We start from the raw sequence: 24325 nt of genomic DNA, 5'->3' as shown, positions 1-24325 counted from the left end.
AATGTCATTAGTCTGTCTTTGATGGGTGCCCTATCCGAGGTGAGCCAACATTTTATGTTTATGTCTCCCTAGGAATAACCACACAACAGGTAAATCCAGTATATAAAGGGTGTGGCATCACAGACCTGCACACAGGTTCATGTGAGGTTGGATACAGAGCCAGGCAATGCACATAACAAGCTGAGGGACTCCAGAGATTACCAGATAGCCACTACAATTTAGGGGAATGACATGGGACAGATTCCCCTTCTTCACAGTCCTCACAGGAAGCCAGCCTTGAGAACCTAGATCTGATCTGTGAGACCATCAATTTCTGTTGTCCAATTTGTATTGATCTATCAATATTAAACTCTATTAAATACTAAACCCTATTCTATTAAACTAACACACTATGGGTTTGACCCTGACATGACCACAGAAGCATGAGAATTTGAAGCTCCCATCCCGGGTGCAGTGTGGTGCCCGTGGGCTGTAGTACCAACGGTCACTTCTAAAGTGGTCATCTATCAGGGAGATGAGAGGTGGCTACCCAGAACAGGATGACACCATTCTTCTAGATGTGGAAGGCATCACAGTTGCCCCCTTGCAGCTATGCGAAAGACCTAGAGCACTGCCCTCCCCCCAGAAGACACTGGAGCTCACTTATATCCCTTTATAGGAATGTCCCCAGGGCTGTGTGGAGTCCTTCAACCAGTATTTAGCCCTCTTTCACCCCTAGATGGCAGGCCCAATAGTTCTTCTGCCTCCTCCAACTCTTCCTCCACTCTCTAGCAGGAGACAGGAAGGAGGAACCAGATGCCAGAGTTAGAAGTGGCCCAGGTGTCAAGGGCCAGGTGGAGACTTCAAAGGAATGGGACTTTCTTAGCTGTCCAGGAAGAGCTCAAAGGGACAGGGATATTTTGAAATCTCAGTGCAATTTATGACAGACCGGACAGGGACATGGCTCAAGCGAGGAGACAACTATGTGCCATGCTGCTGGTTAAATCTCTGTGATATACAGCCTCTGGGCTCGCAGAACCACTGGGATTCCTGGCTAACGTGTGTCCCCTGCCAGGATGCTGGGCCTGCTGTAGCCTGTCCTGCTTGACCCAGCCTTCCCAGCTGTCCCCTCCTGAGCTACACTGTTCCAGCTAAGCCGGGGCTCTCAGTCATATGGAGGCATGGCAAAGTGGGGGACGCACACGGCTTATCCAACTCTGTGTGAACATCACGGGCGGGCACACACACACACACCCCACCGCCACCACCATGACCATGACTCACTCTCCCGTGACCTCCACCTGAGTCTTAGTGATGTGCCAAGAGGAGAAAACTGAGTCCAAGAGCAAGGCCTGGGGCTTGCCTCAAAGACCATGGAAAACCAGATGAAAACTGGGAATAAAAAAAAAAAAAGCCTGGAAACTTCTCTGGGCCTGGGGCTTCCACTCAGTTGGTGGTGTTGCGTACCTAGAATGCATGATGCATGGACTTCTGGTCTTGAGCCCTAGCAGCATAAAACCCAGTGTGGCAGAGCATGTCTGTAGTCAATCCCAACACTGGGGAGAGGCAGAAGGGCCAGAAGTTCAGAGTCAGATTTGAATACACAGAGTTCACGGCTAGCCTGGGCTATGTGAGTTCCTGTCATCATTTTCTTTTCCTCCTCTCCTTTTCTTTCTGTCTTTTTTTGTTGTTGTCATTGTTGTTTGTTTTTTGTTTTGTTTTTGAGTCAGGGTTTCTCTGTGTAGCCCTGACTGTCCTGGAAGTTACTTAGTAGACCAGACCAGGCTGGCTTCCAACTCAGATCTCTCTCTCTCTCTCTCTCTCCTTTCTTTCCTTTCCATTTAGTGAGAGAGAGCTTACTGTGTGTGTCTTTGCACATAAGATCTTTTTAAAACTCCGCAATAACGTCATGAGGTGGGCACTATTAGGAACCTGCCACGCGCCCCCACAGATTAGAGAACACCAGAATTCCCAACTCGACCTGAACTGCACTTGTCTGACCCAGAGCCCTTAACCACTGCCCTGTCCCACCTCTCTTCATTGAACAGCCTAGTGGGGTTCAATTCGGGGAGGTTGTTCACAGACTCAAAGGGAATCATGACAAGATACCAGCTATAGTAGGCTGAGAATGCTCTTGGGTAAGTGCTGAGGTCGCCTGAGCTGGGGTGTGGGCACTGGGCTCAGAGGCTTCCAGGAAAGGGTGGTCATCTCCCCCTCCCCACCCACCTTTCCCCCCCCCCGCTGCTGTTGGCCCCCAGAGGTTATCTGCTGGGGATGCAAGGTCAGTAGACTCCCCGACCTTACCCAGTCCTACTAGCCTGGACTGTGGCCGAGACAAAGGATAAAGCAGAGGAGGGAGAGCTGGAGAGTGTGCCCTGAGACTCAGGGTGCTGTGCATCCGGGTAAATGTGTGGTGGGAACCTGAGCTAAGACTCCTTATAGGAAATCTTCCCTTCCCTCTTCTAAGGGCCAAGGGAGGGAAGGCATTGGAAGGGGCTAAAGAGCTGTAACCTCCCCTGTGGAGAGAGACAGAGAAGACAAGACGGAGGCAGAAAGCGCCTAGCTGAGAGGCGGTCTGGACACTGGGGCCAGGCAGGGAGGTGCCACACTGAGTGAGAAGAGATAGGACCAAAGTCAAGGAGGCCAGATGGAAGGACAAGATGAAAGAGAGAAGGGACACACATGGACCCATCTGTCCGGTGTACCTAGGAATGGGGGTACAGCTCCCTGTTCCCACCTCTCCTGAAAAAGGGCCTCAGGCTGAAGCAGATAGAAGGGGTGCATCCATGATAGGGGTTCAGCCTCTGAAAGAGCAGGTAGAGGCTTCAGTCTAGCCTGTATCTGTTCACATGGGTGAGGGGGGAGCACACAGACACAGCTCCCAGAGTCCCCTCTCCACCCTCTGGCTCTGGATGGACGATGCATGCCTTTCAGAACCCTTTTTCTTTTCTCAGCTGCTGCTCTCAGAAAGACCCTCTGCTTGCAGAGGATGAGAGGGAACGGGGTCAAAGGCCACAGCATACAGAGGAGAGTTGTCTCCCAAAAGGCCAGGGAAGATGGCCTCTCCCAAAGGGGTTTCTGGAGGAGAAACTTCTAGGCCTGTTCCCAACTTTAGTTGGTCATGGAGACTCCCTCAGCAAACACTTAATGAGCCCAATTACACTTGGCATTTCCCCCATGGCTGCCAACAGCCACCCTGCAGCTTTTCCAGTCAGGCCCCAGGCCCTGGCCCTGAGAAGGGGGCCTGGCTAGCAGGTCAACCTCAGCTGGTCCCTGCCCATCTGGGCTTTGGTTTCCTGGTCTTTAAGGAGAGAGAACTAGGCTGAACTTGATCTCTTGGGACCTTTACAGGCAGAGCTACAGTGGTAAATCAGCAGGAGCAGCTGTGTGGAGGGGCGGCCAGGCCAGGCCGTGGGACCCCACCTTAACTGCATGAAAGGAGCTTCTGGGTGGGTGAGTGCTCATCACCTCAAAGCACAGAAGAAATCTGCCTGCCACCACTCCACCATGCCTCAGGACGCTTGGCAGGTTTTGCAGGCTCAGAGTGGAAGAGGCAAGTGACCTGGGCTAGGTCTCCACCCCCACACCCAGAACTGTCACACAGAGTCAGGGTGAGGACCCAAACAGACCATCTCCGTCACTCTTGTGGCTATGAGCAACGTGGCAGCAGGCCACCCTACCGTGGACTCAGTTACACAAGGAAGTTTCTAGAAGAGGAAAAGCCTCCAATTAATTGCTCCTGTCCGAGGGGAGCCAGAGCCCCTTCCGTGAGCTGAGGAACTGTTATGAAGCTTTGTAACCTCTCTGTCATCTCAGCCACCTCCCTACTGCCGTCTCCCAGGGTGAGCAAAGAAAACAGCTCTTGAGTACAGGCAGTCAGTGGTACCTGGCCAAGCTGGCTGGGACCCAGGGAGCCAATGGAAGCTTCTGTCTAGCCTGTACTGTTCGCATGGAGCTGAGGGGTGGGATGGAGGGAGCACTGGGGCTCAGCTCCCAGGGTTCCCTCTCCACCACTCTGGACAGTTGATAAATGCATTTCACAACCCTGGGTTTCAGTGGGGTTCTCAGCCTGTGAGGTCCTCTGCCTGCCCAGCCAGAGGATGGGTTAGGAAGGGACCAAAGGTCATAGCATATAGGGTAGAGGGTCATCTCATGACTCAGACCCGACAGGAGCCAGAGGCCCCCCACCTAAGAGGACCGAGATGGGTGGTCTGAGCAAGGCTTAGCCCTGCTGGCCCCCCAGTCCCGTGCAGCAGGAAGCTTGGGATTGGCCCCAGGAAGCAGAGGCCAGGCCTGAGGTTCCTCAGAGCAAATGCCAGACAGTCATGTCTGTCTCCTATCTCAAGTAATGACAACAGAGCCTGTTTCCTCCCTGGGGACTTTTGGGTGCTTAGAATTGGGACTGAGCTGGCCAAGAGCTTTGGAAAGTCAAGATGCCATCCAGCTCCGAGGAAGGGTGAGAGGGTAGAGGAGGGGAGGGAGTGTGATGTACGGGTAAGATCACAGCCCCTATCTCCCCATGCCCTGCCCTGTCCTCACTCCTTGGTGTCTGGGTGCTCCAGGGAACCCCCTCCTTCCTGAAAGCCCAAAAGATAGGGGCTTCCTCTCCTAAGCCTTAAGTCCCACAACTCACTCTTAGGAAGTAAGGAAGTCCTTCTTACTATCTCACTACTATCTAACCTGCATTTCTCCGTGCATGGTCCTCAATAGCAGTTCTGAGTAACTACCTCTAATATAGGGGAAGGGAGTACTAGACTCAGTACCTCTTTCTTCCCTCTGCTGCCTGGAAAAGCCTATGAGACCTAACTTATGGGAGTAGGTGCATGCCCTATGCCCGCTCCCAAGCATCCCTGAGCCTGCATCCCTGGGCCTGCATCCCGGTAGAGCTTGCACTGATCCTATCTCTTCTCCTAGCCCTACTCCTTAAAGCACCCAGAAAAATGGCACACCAAAGCCCACCCTCTGCCCACCACAGCCCCACCAATCAACACTCCCAAAGTCAGAGGGTCCTGGGAGGAGGAGGGCCTGGAGGATCCAGGGATGACTTCAGAAGAGGGGTGGGGGTAGATCAAACTAGGAAGATATCCTCTTTGTTGAAGACGAGGCCCTGGGCTTGGTGGAAGGGATAGCACAAAAAAGTCGTTGATGCCCAGGAAGGTCACAGGTAGAGGCAGGCGACAGAAGTGCTCCTTGTGCCCTCAAAAACAAACAAACAAACAAACAGGACTTCACCCCCTTTCCTCCATTTCAGAGCCCTCCTGGAGGCCGCTGAACTAGCGGGATTCTCTGAACTCCTGAGAAAAAGGAGTGGAGCCCGGGTTCCCAAAGGCAAATCTCTAGCTGTCAAACGATCCCAGCCTCCCTGGCCATCGCTGCAGCTATAAGTCCTCCCTGCCATCACCACCCAGGCTGTCCCCGTCTTAACCTCAGCTTCAGGGTAAGTAGAATATCCCTAAGTCACAAGGCAGGGCAGGGACTTAACTGCTGCCCCCAACCCCACCAAGTCACCCTGCTGAGCTTGCCCCTCCACCCCACCCCCCACACCTCCCCTCAGTCAGTCTGTGCAGGGAACCGGGAGTCTGTGTCCCCCGCCTACCTGAACAAGGCCAGGGACGCACCCCGCTGAGCGGCACCAGGGCAACTGTGATCTCAGTTGCAGCTGGCCAGTCCCTGTCCCGCGCCTCCTCTGAGCCCGTCCCTGAAAGACCTGCTGCTACAGAGTAGTTGCCAGGAGCCTCCCCAGTCCTGCTCTGGAGAACGCGGCAGAGAGGGGTTTGTTCTCCTGGCTGAAGAGCTGGGCCAGGGCAGCGGACCCACCCTCCCTCCTCCTAGACCTTTTTGTTTTGGGAAGTGGCAGACACCGCCACTCAAGACACACTCCTACATGCCAGGAGACATCCACTCTGCCCAGACTGGCTGAATCCCCACTTCACAGCAGAGCAGGAAAGATCCGGGTCCAGAGTAACTCAGGAAGTGAACACCAGAACCTTCAGACTGGCCTAGGACTGTCCAGAGGTGAGGGGAAGGAGAGATTGTTGGGGAGGCTACAGCCAGAGAGAGAATCTGCGGGGTGGGGGCTGGTGTCATGACTTCCGGTTAGCCCTGCCGCTAGGCATTGGAGAAGCAATCACCAGAGAAGAAAGCAAAAGCCAAAGAAAAGGGTCACAGGTGGCTTTGGCATGCTGCCCACCCCTTCTTGACCTGAGGTGAACCTTAAGTGAACAGGCCACCTAAAGAGATGACTGGCCCACCAGACAGGGCACTGGACTGCCACCCAGGCTCCTAGCCCATTTTGGCCTTCGACTCTACCCACTGAGTCCAGCCCCAGGGCCTTTGTTGTTCATCAGCCTGGAATATTCTTTTGACCATCACTATCCACTTGTCACTGAGTTCTCAGCTCAAATGTCACCTCCCATGCCCCTTTCCCCAGCTCCTTTCTGCACTGCCTCAGCCAGCTCCTGCATCTCCCAGGTGACCGCACTTTTGCTTGAACACTTACCTGTCTCCCCCACGGAGGCAGGACCTTTATTTCCCAGGTATCCAAGACACTGCCCCAGAGTCTGATAAACAGTTAGAAGATTCTCCATGAAGAGTAGCAAAGGGACAACTTTGTATCCACTTTAAAGCCCACGCACGTTAGACAGGTGGATGATGTGGTACATGGGTTACATCTCAATAAGACAGTTGCCTGTTTTTTAAAAAGTAAACCCGGGAAAGGGATGGCAGCCACGATCCACCCTGTATCCACGAGGCCCCACGGGACACTCATCCTCCCTCCAGAACCACCTGCACTGCCTTCCTGTGGTCCGCACCCATGTCTGTCAGTAGCAAATGCAGTTGCTCAGACTTGGTAGGGACCTCAGAGGTCACCCTGTCCCTTTCACACCAGCCCTGACCAGTTACCCTCTGTCCTTAGTTTGCACAAACCCATGAAAGAGACCCCAGGACCCCACAGAATGCCGCTGTCCTATTGCTGGCTAGCTCATCTCTGGGAGAGGCAGACTTTTTTCCAGTGACACCCACAAACTAGCCCTCCATCTGTCCCACGTGACACAAAACACGCCACTCTGCTTTACGTAGAGATCTGGGCAGCAGCCTTTTCCATGGAGGTCCCTTCTCCCAGCATGCAACCTCCCCTCCGTGTGCTGCTCTCGATGTGGCCTCCTCCTCCAGGAAGCCCTCAAAGATATGGCTCCCAGAGTACCCATCGCATCGTATGGTTGCTTTCTGAAGCCCCACGCTGGCTCTCCACTACTCAGATGGTGCCTCTCCCCCCAGCCAAGGTGACATGAGGCTTAATGTCCTGTCCTGTCTAGTATCTGACCCATTATCCCAATTCCATCCCCGCCCCCCGGATATAACACTGAACAAATCTCCTGCCTCAACCCCATCCTCTATTAATGATACCGTCCCTCAACTCTCCTGCAGTCTAGAAAGCGCTGAGGGCCTGTGAAATCCCCAGACTTGCTTCTGTAGGGTGCGGCTGTAGGTGACCAGTCTCCACGTTTCACCCCCTAACAAGTGATTCCCTTTTTTTAATTTTTGAGCCGCTTGGAATCAAATCCACAGCTTCACGCACGCTTGGCAAAGCATCCTCTGCCGAGCTAGGGCACAGTCCAAAGCTCTTTCTGGGTAGATGAGCGGCACACCGTGTGTTTACGCTGCTGGCCTTCCCATCTGCCGGGCCTGCAGCGTCACTCAGCAGGGCCACAGGTGCCAGCTCAGGGCACCACAAAGACGTGGCTTCGCCTAGATACTCAGTCATAAAACATATCCCTAAAAGCAACCCTGTCCGTTGAAAAAAACATGGCCCTCTGTGGCTGGCCTTGTCTTCCAGACCCTTCCTGCAGCTTTAGCAACCCCTTGACTGATGATCCCCAGAAGGCCAGAGAGACTCTCGCTCTGCAGATATGAATGCAGGGGCTGAGAGGTTAACTTACCCTGTCCTAGGTCACACAGCAATAGAGAAGTGGAGTTGGGGTCTGAACCCCATCTGACTGGCTCCAGAGTCTAGGCCATTTCTTTTCTCTATGCTAAGGGCCTGTTCTAATGTGCTGGGTGACTTTTGCCCTATAAAGGTGGGATGGGGCCAGGCATGGTGGTGGCATGTCTGAGAGCCCTGCCCTCTGGAGACGGAGGAAGGAGGAACATGAGTGTGAGGCCAGCCTAGGCTACAGAGTCAGTTTTAGTCTAGCCTGGACTACATTCAAAACAAAACCAAATGAAATGGGTGGGGTAAGGAGGAAAGAAAAGGAAGCCCTCTGTGTAATTATGGCACCAGATGGATGGAGCTGGCTCTCCCCTGCCCATCTTCCACTTGCCCAGTGAGGGATCCAGTCCCCCTAGCTCTTGTTCTCCTCCAGCCAGAAAAAAATGACCCATGGTCTAAATAAAGCCACCAAGTCTCCAGTTTGGCCATCCTGGGACTCGTCACTGCCAGCTTCATCCCAGCTCCTCTTCCTCTCTCTGCGTCCGTGCGGGAATCCCCAGGCGCTGGTCAGCACACACATTTACAGAATGAACGAAATGACTCACAGTGGGTCTGAGAAAAACAGACCGGGTACCTTGCTCTGGCTGTGTGAGCTTGGGCAAATCACCTCCCTCTCTGGACTTGTAAAACAAGGCAGTGAGCAATACATCACCACAGCGTTAGTTGCTGTGAGATCATCTTTGCAGAGTCCTGGACAAAGCAGATGCCCAGTTAACAGCATGGGCATCACCAATTAGGCCTGCCTGGTGCCTGCCGTGGAGATGGGAATGCAGAGGCTGGAAGGGTTGATACTATCACCCAGCTTGGACGTGGCCCCAGAGAACAGAGGGCACTGTAGCGCCTAGCTACAGTGCCGTTCCCCTTGCCCCTCAGAGCTTCCCTGAGAGCTCAACAAATGTAATTTCTCGTTTTCCTTCCTTTTGAGTCAGGGTCTCATGCGGCTGAGGATGACCCTGAGCTTCTGATCCTCCTGCCTCTACTTCCTGGGTGCTGGGATTACAGGCATGTGCCACCATGCCCAGTTTTATTGGTGTTGGAGATTTCACTCAAGGCTTTGTGTATGTATGCTCAGCAAGCCCTCTACCAACTCAGCTACATCTCTAGCCCCTCAGGAAATGTAATCTTGGCTATGAGTATATGCAACTGTTATAATAAATTGTCCATTATAATAGCAGTGAGAACTCTGCGGGGAGCAGAGCCCCGGCCATGGGGATCAGGCCGAGAGCCTTAGCCCTCTCCAGATATGCCTCCATTTTGTCCATTGCTCACATTGGGTCAGATTGCACTAAGGCATTAGCTCTGGGTCCATGGGTTCTAGAGAGAACCCCGATCTTGGGTCTGCATCCTACCCTATCCAGCCTGGGTTCTTTATGCTCTACCGGAGGGACAGAGCCACCAGCCCCTCCCCCGCTCCTAAAATAGCTCTGAGCCACCATGTGGCCGGGGCGGCTCCTCATCAGCCGCAAATCCCCCTGAAATCAAATCCCCATCCTGCCCCAAGCAGGATGGCACCACCTCCTGCTACCACTGGGTTAAGCGCTGGCTCGGGCTCCCCCGATGGAAACCCGGACAGTTGTCCTTCACAGTGACCGGGACAATCATAAATCCCCAAATAATGAGACAGGCGCTGGGAACACGGAATCAGACAGGGTGCTAATTGGGAGAATTCTGAGCAAGGATGCCTTGGGGACAACAGCTGGCCTCAGTTTCCCATCCGGAATGTTGGGATGCGGCCGCAGAATGGCCTCCGAGTCCCTGACTGGGTGGTTTCTAGCCTCTCCCATCAGCCTCCCAGCCAGGTGAACTGGCAGCGCCAATCTGAAACATTCTATAGCTCAGCATAGAAGAGAATCCGGGCCCCCACCCCACCCCATCCAGGTCTCAAATCAGGAAGCCTGACTCATTTCCAGCACTGTCTGGTAACTGTGTCTTGGAGCTAAAGAACAAACAGATCCTTCCCAGCATGCAGAGAGGCAAGGAGGCAGATTGCCCAGGACAGACACGGAGCTTGCTCCTCCTGTGAGGTCCCTAATGCATTCTTGGATGAACCCAGGGAGGCCCTTAGTGTGCAGCAAGCAGGCAGAGATTATCACATTATATGTTCAAAGGCTTTGCCCACGAAGGAATACAGCAGCTGAAACTGTGACACCCCAGTTCTACCACCCCCTTTTCCCAGGCCTTGGCCACAGGTGCTGCATATACACTGGGCAGGGTTAGAGGCAGGGGGATGGACAGGATGGCCTCTCTAGGACTAAGCCCTTTGGAGTTGATGAGAAGGGGGGGGCGCATGTAGAGAGGGGTGTGTCTCGGTGTGTAATTTGAGGGATTCACATGGTGTAACTGAATCAGGCAGATACATTTGTGTTACAACTTGGTCACTTATTAGCCACGAGGTTGGGAACGTGTCCCTTCTCCGCAATGGAAATGACAACACCAAGCACCCTGCAAACTGTAGAGTCCCGTCCATGAGAAGGACAGAATCGTTAGTTACAGCAGAAACAAGCGAGCAGGAATTAGACCTCAGAAAGAACTTCCTCAGAGCTGTGCTTTAGAAACCAATGGCTCAAAAGTCATAGGAAAATAAGCAGGCCTAGGTAGAATGCCAGAAAGCCCCAGGGTCCCCTCTCCAAGCAATGTCTAGGCTGAGGCCCTCCCCCACTTGTCCATTATCTTGCACCCCAAAGCTGCCAACCTACCCTCAATCTTTTCCAAACTGGAGTCGATTCCTACTTGAACGTTTGACCTCCTCACCCAGCTTGGCAGAGCTGTCTGGGAGTATGCAGAGAGGCCAAAGCTGGAGAAAAGAAGGCTGGAGAGTTTGGATAATCACGAACCAGCAGGGGCAGCCACCTCCTCCTCCATGTGAGCAGCACTAACAGCCCTCTAGGAGGTTGTCAGATCATGGGAGGACTTCATGGGAGTTACTACTACCTGGAAGGGAACGCAGAGACCAAAGGTTGGGCTCCTCCTGGGACAACCTTGGCTCCCTTCCTCTTTCTTCAAGAGAGGCATTCAGAAGATGCCCACAGGAGTGCTGACCACAAGCCAGGGCCAACCCTACGGAAATTAAGATCTCGAGGCTCCTGACCCACCCTTTATTTCCTGTACCTTTCGTTTAATGAGTTAGCTGAGCGGGATCCTCCCACCAAGTCCATCCCATGAACCTATAGTTGGTCCTTGATGGGAGACACAACCTAACCCATCCTAACTCAGGATGGAAGAGAGGGAGCTGAAAGTGATGCCGAGGGTTGAAGGAAGGGTGGCCCATTGGCCAAAAGAGCCAGTGGCAACAAGGGATGGCCAGAATCCCATCTGGTCAACCAGGGAGCAGCTGACCACATCCACACATCCTCCTCAGGTGACCTGTGGCATAGACCACTAAAAATCTGTCTTTCTTCTCTTTCTTTCTTCCCAAGCAGGGTCATATTTTGTAGCCCTGTCTGGCTTAGAACTGGCTTTGTAGAACAGAGATGCTAATAGGGAAAGCTGGCTGAGCCCCAGGCTTGGCTTTTGGTGTCCTCATCCACCTGCCCCAGTGACATTGCTTGTTCTTGTTACTTCCAAGGTTACCCGTCCCCATCTCCCCGAATCCCACCCGGCTGCCATCTCAACCTGGGAAGATCTGCTCACCACACTCCCAGGCTGTCCTCCATCTCTAGGCTAGGCAGTGACACCCCCCCCCCACGCCATACTTTGTGTTCCAATGGACGTTAGCCTTTAGGGAACGGGGTCAGCTTGTTCCCAGCACATGGCCCCAGCTGGGCACCCCTCGGGGCATAACTTAACCTTGATGAAGGAAGGTATCCAGTCTAGATCAGTTTCTCCCTGGGACAGCTTCCTTGGCAGGGCCCTCGACAGCAGGGTTGTGACAGGGTTCCTCCTGATTTCTGTTCTATCCTACCCTGGATTTCCACTGCTCCCAAGAAGTGTGAATTCCATCCTCTTACTGTCCCTTGGTGTGAGGACAATGTGCAACTATATGCACTAAGGTACACACGGTTCGGGAAACACCCTCCCTTTGAAGGACCCACATTTTTTGAGGAACCTGGCCTAAGGATGCCTACCTTGCTTTCCAGAAGCAAGAGTATGTAACTATAGGACCTGAGTTCAGATCTTGCCTCTAAGGTTCAGTTTCCCCTATGGGTAATATAAGGATAAAATCAATATTACTCACTTAGTGGGTCTTTATTAGGGATCAAATGAGGCTATATTTTTAAAGTGCTTGGGAAAGTTATCGTGTGTAAAAACGCACATGATAACGTTATGTGTATGTGGCTAAAAAATACTTTACGATTGTTCGGTCAACAAGTAGTGCTGGCATTGTGTCAGGTCTGGGAAGCTGGGGTCTAGATCCCCATCTTACAGGTGAGGAAGTAACTTGGCCTCTGGGACACTCAAACTTCAGGTGAGTGTCACCTCGAGGTTTCTCCCTTCCAGTACTTACAGGCCACTTCCTCACTCCTCAGGCGCCTGGCCTAGTCCAGGTGGGCACAGTGCCCCACACTGACAGAGGCCCCTTTGTACCCTTGCCCAGGTCACACCCTGAGCTCCAAGCCACAGCAGGACAAGCGCCCTGTGTCCGAGTCTGTGTTCAGGGCCAGGTCTGTGGCCAGTGGTTGCTCCAGCCACGTGAATCTGGATGGGTGGGGTCCTGCATCCCCTCCCCAGCAGGCATCCAGGGGCAGACACCCTGGGCATTGGTTCCTACTCTGCACAAACCATGGGGTCAGACTCTTGCTTCTGAGTTGTTTTTAATATCTGGAGGAAAGGAGGTGTGGGAGGCCATGATAGGATCCCGGGGGGGGGGGGGCGGTGGTGTACTACCTTTTCTGTCTCGTGAAATCTCCAATCCTCTTATTCCTCCTGCCTGAATGGAGAACAGTGACCGCCATACCTGGTTGCTCTGTCTGTACCCCCCTCTTCCTCCTCCTAAATATTCTGCACACATAGGCAGACCATGGAGTAGGGGGAAGCTAAGAGGTGGATCACCTACCTAGCATAGGAAGGCCCTGGGTTCTAGCCTCAGCACTAAATAAATAAATAAATACTCCAAGCACATCATGTTTATAAGCACTCAGGAGGCCAGTGAGATGACCTAGGCTCACAACCACCTATAACTCCAGCTCCGGTGGATCCAATGTCCTCTTCTGGCCTCTCCAGACCCCTGCATACATGTGGCATTAAACCCACATAGATGCATATGCACACATATAAATAAAAATGACCTTCAAAATAATAAAATACATCTGATTTTCTAAAAAAAATACTCATAATGTTTTTAAGCTTACAGTTTTGCACTGGGCCACATCTCATAGCTGTCCATAGCCTCATGTGACCTACAGACCTTAGGTTGGATGGCTGGGTCCTTCTGAGCCTCTTTCAAATCCTTCCCTCTTCTCTCAGCACCCCTCTCACCCTGCCCCTCCCACAGATTAACCGAGTTATAAATACTACTTGTGGACTAAAAATATTCCTGGTAGAAGTAACAAACAGGCTAGGAGAAAATTCACTCTTGACTGAAACCGACAAAACAATGTAATCTTTATCAGGGGTCTTGTTTCACTTTCTAATCTTCCCAAACTGCACGGGATTACCTAGTCACACACACAATGGCAGAGCCTGGTGCTGAAAGCCTGCAGCTCTTAGACTGATGAGCAGATCAAATCCCGGGGCAACATGCACAAGGAATTGATGCTGATAAAAAGAGTTTTAGTTGAAACTAAAATGGAATGAGCTGGGCAGTGGTGGCGCACGCCTTTAATCCCAGCACTCAGGAGGCAGAGGCAGGTGGATCTCTGTGAGTTAGAGATCAGCCTGGTCTACAGAGTGAGTTCCAGGACTGGTTCCATAGCTACAGAGAAGCCCTGTTTCAAAAAACCAAATAAATAAAATGGAATGAAAAGCATGGACACCTATTTGTTTCACTGTAGGACATTTATTTGTTCCTCCATAGGGAGAGAAACTGAAAAAAAAATCTCATCAAGGGAATGAAGTTGGGTGAATTGAGTTCAAAGTGGAAAACATCTCCCAAAAAGTGCCCAGCATTGGCATGTTTTGATTTAAAATGTTTGTATTCAAAACATCCTTGGGGTTAAAATATCCAGGTCAAAATAGTCAGCGTTCACACCATCTATTTCCATACGTCTCTCATCTCCATCTGAGGGATACTCCAACCACACTAGGGTCTTTCTGTCCCTGGACCCTATCATGCCTCCCCCTCCCTCCCCAGACAAACCTGGACTTTTGCCTTGAGCACTCTTTAGCTCTGGACTCTTCCATCCTCCTGATTTGCATCTCCCCTGTGAGAAGCTTCCTCACAGCCCTCTCTAAAATGGGTTTTCTGTCTTGTCTCCTTTAGATGTGTGTGTGTGTGTGTGTGTGTGTGTGTGTGTGTGTGTGTGTGTGTGCGCACACACACACACGCGCACAAATGCACACACTCTCACCCCTGTGGAGGTCAAGGAGAACTGACAGGGTTCAGTTTTCTCCTATCATGTGGGTCCTAGAAAGATCAGGCCATCAATCTTCGTGGAAAGTGCTTTCCCCCAGACAATCTGTCATTTCTATTATATTTTATGAAATATATTTTCATGACAAGTTCTCATATCCCCTAGACAAGACTGTAACTTTGGAATGTAGCAGATGACAGACTTGAACTTCTCATCTTCCTGCCTCCACCTCCTCAAGACTAGAGGTGTGCACACTATTGCACCCAGTTTATGGGGCTCTGGGGCTTGAACTTGGGGCCAACCCAGCTGCATCCCTAGCTGCCTGTCTCCTCTTAGCCCCTTCTCTTTATGCTCTCTTGTTCTCGCTTGAACTCCCAAGGCAGATTCCAGGGTAGGCACTGGAAAAATGCTCGTTGAGTGAATCAGTGTCCATGGGACAAGGGATGGGGAAGCAGGATGGGACTCCCAGGGCTCTGGGAGGAAAGAGGGTCAGGGTATACAGTCACCTCCCTTGCACACCCCTGACAGCAAGCTCCAGAGAGGCCCCTGTCAGCAGTAGAGAGGAGACCTACCAAGGTAGCTTATTCCCTGCCCCCACCCAGGCCCATCTTCCCAAGGATCACCCACACATGCCAACAGCTGCCCCAATCTGGACTGTCCCTTCATTCCTGGCTCCTACACTTGGCTGCTGGCAAGGCTGTCCAGGAAAACCTTGTGATCGCCACTCTGACTTCTTCACCGCTAACACACACCTCAACCTGAAGATCCTGGTTCAATAGCCTTAGCCTTAAGTAAAGGCTAGTCAAATTCCCAGTTAGCATTTAGCTGGTTAAAAATTAGCCTTTTTTAAAAAAAAAATAAATAAAAATCTTTGAGTCCCTTTCCCCCACAGGAAGCTGCTAACTAGGACATCAAGTCTCAGAATGAGGTCACAGAAATACTGCCTAGCCTTAGCCTCCCTTCCCAGCCAGAGCCACAGGTCCAGGATGAGGAGTCCTGGGTGGAAGGTAGGTCCTTCAGGAGGTGGGCCAAAGATGAGAGTAGGAAAGCCAGAGGCCAGCCGGGGTGGTGGTGGCACACACCTTTAATCCCAGCACTCAGGAGGTAGAGGCAGGTGGATCTCTGTGAGTTCGAGGCCAGCCTGGTCTAAAGAGCTAGTTCCAGGACACCCATGGCTACACCCTGTCTTGAAAAACCAAAACCAAACCAACAAACAAACAAAGGAAAAAGGAAAGCCAGAGGCCAGTGCACCCTGTGGGTCTTTTCGTTCAAGGAGACCTGGGTTCAAAGCTGCACTCCGGTGCAAGAGTTGACCCTGAACAAGTAGTTTTGACCTGTGCACTTGCCTCTCACCTGCAAAAGGGACTTTTACTTCTGTGGTATTCACTGGACTGAACCACACAGCTCTGGATTGACAGTGTGAAGCCAAGCACCTGGAAGACCCTGGGGTCCCAGGGAAATGCCTCCTACGGAGATCCTAGAAGGGGCCATGTGATGGTTCATCTTGTCAATTTGAAGGGATTTAGAATCACTATGGAAACAATTCTCCTGGCATGTTTGTGAGGGATTACCCAGGTTAGGCTGAGGTAGAAAGATCCACCCTACATGTTGGCAGCACCATTCACTGGGCTGGGGTCCCCAATAAAATAAAGAGGAATTGAGCACCTGAATTCATCTCTTTGCTCCCTGGCTTCTGACCCAACCCTAATCCTAACGACTAGCTGTCTCTTGTTCCTGCCTCCCTTGGCCTGAGGGGCTGGGCCTTCTGACTGTGTGCCTTCCAACTGTGTGCTAAAACAAACCTTTTCTTCCTCAAGATGCCTCTGTCTGGTGTTTTGTCATAGTGATGAGACAACTGTCCAAGCCCAGGATAGAATCCTTCCTCTCTCAGGTATCACTGAATGGCCAGGTCAAGCTCAGCCAAGGAGGACAGGCTGGAAGGTGGGCAGATCTCTCCTGAGTTCTAGAGTTCAGGCCCCACATTCCCCACGTTTCTTTGCCACCCCCCGCCCCCGCAGAAAACACAAAGGTTCTGGTTTCTAACATCTCCCAGCATCCCCTTTTAGAATTCTCAAAGCAGGATGGGGCTGGCATCGTGTAGGAATTGGCAAGGTGAGGCCAGGAGGGCAGGGAGGAGAGGTGCTGGGCCCCAGAGGGCAATGAGGGAGGTAGGGAAGCTGAGATGTGGCCAGGTTTCTGCATGGGCATCTGGAGTTTGGGAGGGTCTGTGGATCTGGCTCTCACCACACCCAAGGAAACCTTAGGCAAATAAACAAGCAGCCAATACAGCAAGGCCTGTATGGGAGCTGCGGCTATAGTGTGACCAGTAGCAGGGACCAGAGAGGCCCCGTGGCCACAGCGGTGGAAAGGCTGGAGCAGGGTGGGGGCACAGTGGTGGTTTGGAGCAGGAAGTTGGGCCTGGGGTGCATGGGTTGAACTTGGCAGCTTCAAGGTAAAAAGAAAGGTGTTGATTCAGCCCGGTTCTTATCCACACTTCTTCTGAGGGAGGTTCCAAGTCCTTGCCTTCCACTTAAGGTCAAACTGGAAAACAAGACAGACAAGGAGCTGCCCCTCCATCACTCTGAATCCCCAGTTCTGCTTCCAGGCTGACTCTGGGCCTTGTCATTAAACAATATACCATTTCCGAGCCAGAGTTCTCAATAGAGGAGCAGGGGCAGAGGCACCGACATGAACCTATTGTCTGCAGGTCCTCATTTGCTTGGAGGAGGAGAGGGGCCCAGAAGTGACAGTAGAGCCCCAGGATGCTTTGCCACTTTCTGTGACCCAGAGACACTCATTCATACTGTTCCCTTGAGCTTCTTCAAGAGATTGAGTCCCAGAGACACAGACCAACTAAGCTCAGAGGTAGAAACATGGCGCTAGGGGTGTCGGCTCCTGTGTGCAACCCCAGCACTTAGGAGGCTAAAGCAAGAAGATTGCTGTGCTTTGGGGGCCAGCTTCACTTACACAGTGAGTTCTTGAGCCAGCCCGAGCTACAGATGAAGATCTTGTTTTCAAAATAAAAGACACAGAGACAGAACTACAGAGCCATATAGCCAGAGAGAAAAATGTGTGTGTGTGTGTGAGAGAGAGAGACAGAGAGAGAAACAGAGAGAGGAGAGAGAGAAGGGAGGAGAAGAAAGAACAGAGACAGGGAGACGGAGAGACAGGAATAGAACACACAGCAGAGAGACGATAAACACATTCATAGACCAAAGCGGAAGCAGGAACCAAGAACTGCACAGACAGTCCGGCTAGAGATGAGATTCAGGTCCCTTAGATGCTCCTGATGAGGGGCTGAACACCAAGTCCCTCAGGGCTTGAGGGAGTCCCAAGAAGGTGGTCTACTGCCTCCCATCTCCACATCTCCAACACTAAGGCACTGCAGATTCCTGCCTCCCCCCACCCCAGCTACCACCAAGTAAGTTAGCCGTTGGCCACTTGAGCTGATGGGTCACCCAAGGCACAGAAGCAGGAAAGGAGGCTATGAACGTAGGAAGGGCATAGGGTACACACTGTAGGCCGTCAGAGGCAGTGTCCAAGGGTGTCCACAGGAGACTTGGTGCTCAGGCATGGTTTGGGAGCCAGGTAGCGTGCTGGGTGAGTGAGTACATGTATGTGGTGGGTGTGTCTAGTTCCATAAAAAACTCTGCAGTGTTAAGGAGGTCAAAGGGGTGGGTTGGTCCCCAAACAGCCCAATAAGAATCATGACTGAGCAGAGCTAGTCACAAAAGAGGTAGCAGGACTTTGTTTTCTGAGCAGACAGTATGTCCAGGGGCCACAGGGCACTCCGCAGCAGCTTAGAACAACATGGCATTTGTTTCTATCAGGGATGACCCCAGTCACCAGCTAACTGGCCCCCAAACTCCCGGAGAAGCCGCTCCTCCCTGGCTGTGGTGTGGGAGGGCATGGTGGGATGGGGCAGAGGGATAGGAGACATAGTGGATATTCAGCCTCACCTTTCTCTGATCTGGTTTCCATCCCTCTTGTTGCTACATGCAAGTTTATTTTGTCCTTGCTCCTTGGGAGCAGAAAGTGCCATATCCTTGCCATGCTGGAAAGAGAAGCAAGCTCTCCTCCCCATCCCTTCCCACTCAAGCATCATAGGACATTTAAAAAAAAATGTCCCAATTTTTAGTTAGAGAATGAGGTCAGGAAGCCCAAGGGGGGACCGCTTATCGGTGACAACTGACAATTTTCACTTCACCTTGAAACTCCCTCCTTATCTAGACGTGCTTGGCCCAAGCCCAGTTTTATGGCCTCTTTGCCAGAGGAGAGAAATATAAAGAAGGAGCTAACCAAATGGCACTTGGGGTCACAGATTCAGCCAGGTCCCCTGTCACCTTTGCAGGGCCCAGAGCAAGAACACCGCTGGTGGTCCACAGACACAGGTCTAAATATCTTAACATTCTAACGGCATGGCGGCATAGGCCTGTAGTCCCAGCTGCCTGAGAAGCTGAGGCAGGAGGGCTGCTTCAAGTTTAAGGCCTGTCTGAATGACTTTGCCAGACCTTGTCCCCCAAAAAACAAAACAAAACAAAAGGGCTGGGATAAGACTCCAGGGTAGACTGTTTGCCTAGCACATACAAGCCCTGAGTTTGGGCCCCAGTACTACAAAATAACAACAACAATAGATATTTTAAAGTTATAGATCTTGTTAAAGAAATATCCAATATTTTTGAGATAAGGTCGAATATATACCAAGCTAGCCTCAAACTCTAAACCCCCCCCCCACTTATCTAAATCAGCTAACCTTCTGATCCCCCTGACTCTGCCTCCCAAGCTGGGATTATAGGCAGGTTCCACTCTACTTGGTTTTATGCGGTGCTGGGGTAGACCTCAGGGTCTTGGGCAATGTTTGGCAACCCCTCCACCAACCCAGCTCCACCCGTTCCATAAATTAGTTTCTAGCACCCTACCTTGACAGCTATAGCAGGTGACCTAGGAAACCAGGCTTAAGTTCAGGTTTTCCTGCTTCCTGTCAGGTAAGTCTCACACCAGAATGACATCACTGTAGAGAGGTGGCTTCCTTCTCACCCTGGCTCCAGCCACCCCTGCCCTTGCTACCTTCCCACCGCCAGGGCAGCCACATTCTCTGCACCACAAGGACTGCTGATACAGACACCTGGCCTCAGTCTACTTCCGGCCACAGGCCCTGTAAGATGGTGCACTGGGCAAGCCCTCGGCCAACCGAGCTGTGTCCCCAGCCCTGAGCGTGTGGTCCTGATGCTCAGCCCCACTGACTACATTTGACAGAAGATACTGAGAACAGAGCGCTTGGAAGCACCCAGGCTAGGGCATGTGGGCACTGCCTCCCTTGCCTGGATTTTAAGGGTACTCACGGGTTGGCCTTCTTTGATGGCCACCAGAGCTAGAGAAAGCCAGGGCTTGAGGCTCTCCCTCCCTCCACTGGAGGGCAGTTCGGACAATCCCCAGGCAGGATTATTTATCTTCCTGGAAAAACCCAAGCCAGTTTGATCCCAACTTGTGGATTTCTGAAGGCAGGGAGGGCAGGGAGCTGATGCCAACAGGGAATTTCTGTCAAGCTGGGTCTCCAAACCAGAGCTTGTTCCATTTAGGCACAGCCCCAAGCGGGCCCCTGCAGCTCCCTGGCTCCTGCCTCACCCTGCAGATGAAAGACTACAGAAATAAGGCGACAGAGCCAGGAGTAAGGGGTTCTGGACAGCACAGAAATGGGAACCAGCAGGGGGCCGGGGCTGGTAGGGGAGAAGTGCCGGGCATCTCTCTTTCTGGACAAGCTTTAAAAAATTTCCACCCGGCCCCCACCCCCTGCAGATCGGCTTTGCTGTCCTACCCGGGAGGGGACACTTAGACCTGTTGTGCCATCACCAGGCGCCAGGACTGTGCTAAGCGCTCTTCACACGTTTTCTCATTAAATCCCTGTAGCCACCCTATGAGGTGGGTTCTATCCTTATCCCCAGTTTCAAGTAAGGAAGCAAGTTCAGAGGTAGAGGTGACAGGACTCAGTGCTAACCTACCCCGAAGTTCCCCTTTCCTATAACTCACCGCCTCCCAGAAGCAAGCAGCTAGCTATCCCAGAACCCGAGAGGATGGTCAGAAATGAGCGAGAAGGACCAATGAGATGGTTTAGTAGGTATAGGCACTTGCTGCCAAGCCTGAAGATCAGAGTTCAATTCCCCAGCACCCACATACATGGTGGAAAGCAATAATGAACTCCAGCAAATTGGGCTTTCACCTACACACATGCATGCTTACACACACACACACACACACACACACACACACACACATATATAAATTGAGGAAGAATTTACTGACAGTGATGATGGTGTTTGGGGAGGAGACTGTGGAATGAGAATCTAGATGGCCATGAAAAATTCCCTCACCTAGCCGCCACTTCAGTCTACCCAAAGACTCTGCTCCACACCCCAGGACTCTTTGCTTTATTTAAGTGGACCAGGAGGTCCCTAGCTGTCTCTCCTTTGTGGCTCAGGGAGCCCAGCATCACAGCTGGGTTAGCTCAGATTGCCTTTTTCAGAAAACCTTTCCTGGAGTCCTGGGAGACAGAGCCCCACCCTAAAGTCCAAATCCCACATGAGGGGGTACGGTCATCCCATGCCTGCCTTCCTCTCTGTCTCCCTAGCCTGACTCCAAAACACAAGACAGGATGAACCTGCAACCTGCTGAGCCCGGGCCAGTATTTCCTCATACACACATCTCCAGGCTGCATCCATACCAAGTGCAAACGCAGATAACCTGGGGACACCAGAGAACCCAGGTCCCACTCAAGTAGGCAGCAGCTGTCACCTCACTTGTCCCCAGAACAGAAACCTTTCGGTTCATTCCATCACTCCAAACATCTGTGAAAGAGACTGCCCTGGGACCCATTCAGGACACTTGGGGTGACGAACCCCCATCCCACACACACCTGCTGCCGTCCAGAACATTTTAGGGTCTACTACCCGATGCTGCTTTCCCCAGCGCTCGGACTCTGGCGGCATCACGTACAGCCAGTGGGTCCTTTCAACTTCCTCAGAGTTTAGTCGCACACACTCTCGCTCACCAAGCCCAGACAGAGAACGTCTCTGGGGGTCGCTTAGGTTATAGACGAGGGCAGGGGAAGGCGCTGCTTTATCCTCCCGGGCTGCCCTCGAGGTCCTCAGTGGGGACCCGCCAGCATTGCTTGTCTTACCTGCAGGAACGAGACAGAGCCAGCGGTGGCCACCTGCTCTCGCCTGGTTTGCTTCGCAGAGGTTCTGGGCTCACCGGCTGGCTGGCTGGCCGGGGGCGGGGCCGAGTCGGGAGGGGCGGGGTCTCTTGTCCCACCCCAGCCCTAGCAGTGAGAAGTCTCTATGAACTTGAGGTGGCCAGTAGGGCCCAGAACAGGGTCACTGGAAGTTCCGGTTTCTTTTCTTCTTTCTCCCTTACTTCCCTTTTGAAACAGGGTCTTATGCAGTCCAGGGTTACCTTGAGTTCTTGGTCCTCCAGCCTCCAGGTGCTAGGATTACATGCATGTGCCACCACTCCGCTCAGCTCCCCCTTTCCTCCTACCTTTTTCTTTCGCCTCCTTTCTTTCTTTCCTTTCTTTCTTCCCATTCTTCCCTCCTTCCTCTTCTTTTTCTTTTCTTTCTTTTTTTCTTTTTTGTTGTTGAAGGCAAGGTTTTACTCAGGCCTTGAACTAGTTAGCTAACATCAGTTCTTCCTCAGCCTCCCAAACACCAGGACAAGAGGCAATGAACCACCACACACTTGACTTCCTGAGGGTTAGGACAGTTGGGTCCTCCTGACCTTCTAAAACTCCCTCTTTCAGACAGCCTGATCCAGATGGTCACAAGCCTGACTCCATCAGAAGACCCCAGCCCAACACAGCAGCGAGATAGCCTTGCCGGAACCTCCCTCCCCCTAGTCTGAGGCTCTTGCAAAATTGAAGGTGGGTGGGGATAGGGCCCCTCCTCTAAAGGTCAGCTCCCCCATCCAGGGCTCAGCCGCGTGGAGACTCAGGCTCTGGACAATGTTAGGTGTCCATCTTTTTCCTCTGTCCTTGCAACACAGGGCCCGCCACCCCCTCCGTCCCCAGACACCCTCGCAGGTCTCTCAGCTGTCACTGTTTAGCACTGGAATGACAGGCGTCCGTGAGTCCAGTCACATTCAAGGCCACTGAGCTTAGCACTTTCTGCCCCTGCCCCCCCCCCCATCAGTCGCTAATTTTATTGACCTGTAAAAGGCACGTTCCTGGCTGGAGGGGGGTGGAGGAACTAACTCAGGGCAAACAAAAGGCTCCCAGGAGGAAGAACAAGGACCCCTGAAGGGGCCAAGGATGCCCGAGAGGAAGCCGGTCTCCTCAGAGCGAAGATGGATGCCCAAGAGAGTGGAAGAGAAATTTTAGCTCTCAGTCAGCAAAGACCGGGAGAAGAGAGAATGAACTATTTCCCATCCACTCTGAGGCAGGGCAAGGATGAAGCGGGAGAGATGACGGTTGGATGGAAGGAAGAACTGTCATCCTCCTGCCACATCCTCCCCCCCTTGAAGGTGACTCTTGCCTGCTGGGCCTCCTACTACAGAAATAGCCCTTTCCCTGAAGAATCAACCTAGATCTCGCCTCTCTTAAAACGAGAACAAAAAATGTAGGCCTTTGCAGCTCATTCCCCTATGCCATGCCTACCTCATCCCAGCCCTCAAACCATCAGGTGCTCTTCACCCAGGTGAGAAGGGGGGGGGACACAATGGCCTCAAATGGAGGCTTTTTAGATCTGGGAACGGAACCCAGAGCCTCTTTCGTGCCAAGTGTGTTTTCTGCCTGTGAACCCTGTCTTCAACACCTCTGATTTATCCTGTTGACGACCTACATGAGGGTCGGACAGATACCCAACAGATTTTTATTTTTCTTTTTTTCCAGACTGGATCTCTTGTAGCCCAGGCTGGCCTCAAACTCACTAGTAGCCAAGGATGACCTTGAACTTACTTTAACTACAGTTCTTGCTCATGTTGTGTGTGTGTGACGTGTGTGTGCACACGAATACACTGTGGTGCTCGTGAGGAGGTCTGAGAACAACTTGGCAAGAATGGTCCCCTCCTCCCACGGGTAAGGCCTGGGGATTGAACTCAGTAAGGTTGGAGCAAACCTTTATCCAATGAGCCATCTCCTGTCCCTATCTCTTCAGGGCTTGGATTCCACGCAGTTCTAGGGAGCAGACCCTAGGCTCTGTGGATGGGAGGCACTCTAATAACTGAGCTACACCTCCAGTCTCAAGGGTAATATTTTAAGATTAAAAACTACTACAGTGTGGAGAGAGGGTTAGAGAAAGAACAGGGCTACGATGGGAACAGAGACGCTTGGGAGGGTGTGCTTATATCTTTTTGTTTGTTTTTCGAGACAGGGTTTCTCTGTGTAGCTTTGGAGCCTGTCCTGGAACTAGCTCTTGTAGACCAGGCTGGCCTAGAACTCACAGAGATCCGCCTGCCTCTGCCTCCCGAGTGCTGGTTTAAAGGCATGCGCCACCACCACTTGGCTTTATGTGCTTATATCTTGATTAGAGGAGGGTATACGTGGCAAAATGTATTGGAACTGCAATTATTAATATGAGGTTTATTTTCCATCAATTATACTTCAAAATAAAAAGTATTACATTATTTTCTATTTCATTTTAACAATTTTAATTTATGAAGGGCATCAAAAAGAAAACAAAACAAAAACCCAAAAGCTGCCTGGGCAATTCTCCTATATCAGTTTCTCCACTCCATCCCAAATGTATAAGAATATCTGTGGGGGGCTGGAGAGATGGCTCAGAGGTTAAGAGCACTGGCTGCTCTTCCAGAGGTCCTGAGTTCAATTCCCAGAAACCACATGGTGGCTCACAACCATCTGTAATGAGATCTAGTGCCCTCTTCTGGCCTGTAAGTATACATGCAAGCAGAACACTGTATA

At 52.0% G+C, this 24325-nt stretch overlaps 1 protein-coding gene across 3 annotated transcripts in view; it reads right to left on the bottom strand.

Annotated features, from left to right (window-relative positions):
* Znf385c (zinc finger protein 385C) overlaps positions 1–21662 on the bottom strand; it is a 49186-nt gene extending 27524 nt beyond the window's left edge. For 2 of the 3 annotated variants that reach the window (XM_075990741.1, XM_075990742.1), the window contains exon 1: positions 21593–21662. The gene's annotated coding sequence lies outside the window, so the exon portion shown is untranslated. The remainder of the gene's footprint in view (positions 1–21592) is intronic. The other variant, XM_075990744.1, reaches the window with a different exon arrangement.
* Between the last annotated feature and the right edge of the window lie 2663 nt (positions 21663–24325).

The sequence above is a fragment of the Microtus pennsylvanicus genome, chromosome 11 (genome assembly GCF_037038515.1).
Source record: "Microtus pennsylvanicus isolate mMicPen1 chromosome 11, mMicPen1.hap1, whole genome shotgun sequence".
Classification (NCBI taxonomy): domain Eukaryota; kingdom Metazoa; phylum Chordata; class Mammalia; order Rodentia; family Cricetidae; genus Microtus; species Microtus pennsylvanicus.
The sequence above is the reverse complement of the archived record's forward strand: the minus strand, read 5'-3'. Positions and strand labels throughout refer to the sequence as shown.